Consider the following 5,000-nt stretch of genomic DNA (forward strand, 5'->3'; position numbering starts at 1 on the left):
AATAACTAAATAACTATTGTAACTAACTAAATAAATAAATGAATAGACAAATAAATAAATAAATAACTCATTGATAAATAAGTAAATGTCTAAAACAACTTTGGGTCAAACCACTGATTCCTTACAGGTCCATTTTATTTTTTAACCCTTTCAGAGATAATGAACAGTGGATATTTGACAGTGTAATTTGACAGAAGAAAGAGGAGGAGGAGAAAGAGTGACTGGGGGAGGAGGCAGAGGAGGAGGAGGAGGAAACAGGAGGAAGAAATGTTCCCCGTTACCGGAGCAGTGTGAGACAGGAGCTGCTCATGGACTGACCTATTACACAGAGCTAGGGCGAGCGAGCACCAAAGAGACAGGGAGAGAGAGAGAGAGAGAGAGAGAGAGAGAGAGAGAGAGGTGTAGTTTATATGCACAGTATCTCACTGTCTCTTCTCAACACAGCATGAAGCCATTCCTGCTGCTACTTGTCTGTGTATGATAGTGAGAGAGAGAGATCAATTCTCCTTCAGAGCAACAAGATGCTGGATACCCGGAGTTCAAAGAAACTCAGATAAACAGATAGACAAGTGGAATTATGTGCTTCAAGGTGTACAGCGTGTGCGTGTGAGTTGTGTTGTAGCATGTGTGTGTGTTGACCAGCGAGCCAGAGAGTGCTGTATCTTCTTTCTGAAGGTAGGCCTACACTGGTGGATTGTAGAGCTCCATTGTGCTCTCTTATGGAAGTATCTAGGACTGCTCTCTGACATGGTCATACTCTGAGGTAAGAAATGTCACTTTTTGCACACTCTGTGTGTGTGTGTGTGTGTGTGTGTGTGTGTGTGCGTGTGTGTGTGTGTGCGTGCGTGTGTGTGTGTGCGCGCGCGTGCATATGTGTGAGAGAGAGAGAGCGCGTGCACGGCCTGTGGAGACATGCTATTGGTTTTCTATCAATTAATTAACAGTGTAATTAGTAATTGTGTAATAGTCACTGTGTCAGTTAGTCAGCGCTCCAGAGTGCATATTGGCTGTATAAAAACATATTATAGTAAACAGGATTTCCTACATCGTCCTTTTAACATTAATTTGGTTAAGTGAGTAGGAAGTTAAGCACGCAAGCTACTGCCTAAAAATTGGGTCAGCAGGTTATAATAACAATTGTGCTTCTGTTGCTAGGGATGTCAACCCAACTTTTTTATAGTAAAAAAGAGGACTTGTATAATTAATACACTATTCGCAGTTCACACTAAAGATACATTTCTAAACCATAATACAGTATCTATGTCTCTACAGGCCTGAGTTCAAGTTGAATAAGGTTTTTAAGTTAAGGTCTTCAGATGTGTTCTTCAGATTCACACAGTAAAATCCTCAGTGTTCATTTATCAATTTTGTACACTCTCTCAGAGTTTAATTAATTAATTAACTTAATTTACTCACGTATGAAGTCCACAAAGGTTTGTGTTTGAGTGAGGCTGCGTGTAGTACATCTCATAACTTAAAACTAGAGGACATAATGATTATTAATTAGCTCTAAATTAAAATAATTATTTTGTTGTGAAATGTACAAGTTGTTTAGTTTTGTAATTCACATTTGTAAAGAAATAAAACGCATGTGAATTTTGTTTTTAAATTAAATCTATATTTATATACAGTATGGCTTAATGCAACAAATATTTCAAAAGCCAAATGAAGCCGTGTGTGTGTGTGTGTGTGTGTGTGTGTGTGTGTGTGTGTGTGTGTGTGTGTGTGTGTGTGTGTGTGTGTGTGTGTGTGTGTGTGTGTGTGTGTGTGTGTGTGTGTGTGTGTGTGTGTGTGTGTGTGTGTGAATGTGAGTGAGAGACACACACACACACACACACACACACACACACACACACACACACACACACACACACACACACACACACACACACACACACACACACACACACACACACACTGTGTGACTGTGTGCGTGGTGTCGGATGTCCCATTGCAGATGGGTTGGGTTATTACCAGAAACACACAGCACTATTCTTCTCCCGCTTTCTTTCTTCCTTCTCTCTCTCTCTCTCTCTCTCTCTCTCTCTCTCTCTCTCTCTCTCTCTCTCTCCTCCCCCCTCTCTCTCTCTGTCACTCGGTCTCTCTCTCTGTGACACACTTCCTTTCCTGTTGAGCCTTTTTGCCAAAAATAATAATACAAGGCTTTGCACCTTTAAAGTACATTTCAAAATTTTTGAACATTCTATATAAGCTATCAGAAAGAGATAAAACAAAATAAATAAGGTGACGCTATAAAAAAATATATGGAATGATTCAATTATTTTGCCATTTCACTGAATATTTAAGCTCAAGTCCAGGAAGAATTACACCATTATCTTCTTTACGTTCGAGAAAGAGGCTTAATAAGTAACACTAACATTATTGATGTGTAATCTCCTTCTATAAACCATTGTAATTAACGTTAATTAACTGGGGCACCTGTACGTATCCCTGGGGGACCCCCCAGGCCAAGCAGGTTGTGCTCCAGAGCGGTCACCCTGCCAACCGGGTTAAAGGTCGTCTATTTAAGTGGATCAGATGACACAAATGGGTCCTTCAGGCATCGTGGCCACCTAAGAGCCTGTCTTAGGCCTGTCGCTGTGTGATTGAAGTCAGACTGGAGTGTGTTTAACAAGGGTCTATATTCCAGTGGTTCTCAAACCTTTTCAATTTCAAAGACCCCCAGTTTGGTATGCTTTACAGCACACGCACCCCCATAACTCTGCAAATGGAACCAAATTGACCCGCAAGGGTCAGTTTCGTTCCATTTGTACGCTCTCAGAGTTACAGACCTGTAAGTCCATTTGGTTCCTAACTATCAACAATTTAGCTGGGGACCCCCTGGAACCGACCCCCGCAAGGACTTTGAGAACCACTGGTCTAATGGAAGAATTATATTCTGGGAATGTCTAGAATGGCAGGCCGCCCTTTTTGCTGAGGTACCATTTTAGTCTCTGAAATAGCCTACTGTTTGATTTGTTGAACAATGCCAGTATTTAACACTTTGTTTTACTGCAGTATTATAAGCTTTTCAGTAAATTGCATTGCCGTGACTTCAATCACGCTGTACATCTTTTAAGGATATTTGGTTTTTAAGTGTAAGTTGAGGAAAAGAGCTCCATTGCACAGTTACCGTAATCCTGAAACGGTTCTCTGTATGGATTAGTTTTTCACAACAATAATACTCTAGGTAACTGTTCATCTTGGATACACTGGAAATACAAATAATTTTGCAGTGTTCTTTTGGTAACACTGCACTGCATTTAAGTGTGTGTGTGTGTGTGTGTGTGTGTGTGTGTGTGTGTGTGTGTGTGTGTGTGTGTGTGTGTGTGTGTGTGTGTGTGTGTGTGTGTGTGTGTGTGTGTGTGTGTGTGTGTGTGTGTGTGTGTGTGTGTATATTATTTATATTTTTTGCTGGCATCACATATATATATATATATATATATATATATATATATATATATATATATACTGTGCATACATATACATATCACCTTTTCTAATTTTCATTGGCATCATCTAAACATAATGATTGATTGATTGAATACTTTATTAGCAGTTTGCTAAAAATAAAAAGCACAGGAAAGTACCGTACAAGAGGATTTTAAACCCAAGAAAGCCTATGGCTTGTTTCCATTGGGGTCCTTTGTAAAATCTAATTGATCTAATTGTAGTAGACTCGTATCCATTAAAGAAGAATGTTCAGCTCTGGCTTCAGATGTTGTGTATATGTATACTGTGTGTGTGTGGAGATAGACAGAGACAGAAGGAGAGAGGTGCAGAGAGAGGTGAAGAGACCCTCGTGGACAGAGGTTGGGGGTGAGAGAAAGTGTGTACGGATGGCGGACGATGATAAAGCTTTTCAGGATCAAAGCCTGTGTATGCTTGTGTTTTCACAGATCATGTTGAGACAGAAATGGACAGGGAGGCATATTTGTGTGTGTGTGTGTGTGTGTGTGTGTGTTGTGTGTGTGTGTGGGGGGTGTGTGTGTGGGGCACTGCATGTGTGTTACATGTGGATTGCAGTTTTCTCACGGTCCGCGCGGTTGATGTCGTGACTGACAGCCTTGTAAAATCTCAGGAAAGCATGAAATGTGACATGAAAGTGGTGTGTGTGTGTGCGTGCGTGCGTGCCGTGCGTGCCGTGCGTGCGTGCTGTGCGTGTGTCTGTGTGTGTGTGTGTGTGTGGGTGTGTGTGTGTGTGTGTGTGTGTTGTGTGTGTGTGTGTGTGTGTGTGTCTGTGTGTGTGTTTGTGTGTGTGGTGCGCACGTGTGCGTGCGTGCCCGGGTACATGCATGTGTAAAGTGATCCATGCGAGGGCACCAGCTGACCTTTGAACCCTGTCTTAAACAGCAAAGTACTGCTTTTATTCTCTCTCAGCGGGATCCTCTAATCAGAACCATAACACCACTACACACACACACACACACACACACACACACACACACACACACACACACACACACACACACACACACACACACACACACACACACGTCCTCGTTTCCAAATACCTTCAGTTCAGTGTATGCTTAAGGTAGCGCTATTACTCGGAAGCTTGCCTATGATTGCGATAATGTGCAAATGACTTGGATATCAGCCCTAGTTAATTTTGCTGGTGCTTTATGTGTGTGCGTGTGTGTGTGTGTGTGTGTGTGTGTGTGTGTGTGTGTGTGTGTGTGTGTGTGTGTGTGTGTGTGTGTGCATATGTGCGTGCTTGCGTATTTGTGTGTGCTTGTTATGTGCGCGTGTCTGTGTGTGTGCCTACGTGCGCGTGCGTGCGTGTGAGTGTGCATTGTGTGTGTTTATGTATGTCTTGGTTGTTCCATATGTGGTTGGCACCGCACGCGTGCCCTACACCTCGACAGCGTGTTGACACAGTGATTACAGGGCAGCTGGTACACATTGGCGCTCGCTCCGCCCTGCATTTACTGTTCTAATTAGTTCCTGTTCCAAATAAGAGACAGGAATTTTAATAGAGAACCGCTGGCCCTCGCTTT

At 42.3% G+C, this 5,000-nt stretch overlaps 1 protein-coding gene across 4 annotated transcripts in view; it reads left to right on the forward strand.

Moving 5' to 3' along the window:
* eya4 (EYA transcriptional coactivator and phosphatase 4) overlaps window positions 1–5,000 on the forward strand; it is a 77,644-nt gene that overhangs the window by 31,484 nt on the left and 41,160 nt on the right. Inside the window, exon 1 of one of the 4 annotated variants that reach the window (XM_080452368.1) lies at window positions 386–763. The exons of the other annotated variants lie outside the window; for them this stretch is intronic. The gene's annotated coding sequence lies outside the window, so the exon portion shown is untranslated. Of the gene's footprint in view, window positions 1–385; window positions 764–5,000 lie in introns of those variants that run through there. 4 annotated transcript variants of the gene reach the window in all.

This window comes from Gymnoscopelus braueri (genome assembly GCF_963280865.1).
Source record: "Gymnoscopelus braueri genome assembly, chromosome: 16".
NCBI lineage: Eukaryota > Metazoa > Chordata > Actinopteri > Myctophiformes > Myctophidae > Gymnoscopelus > Gymnoscopelus braueri.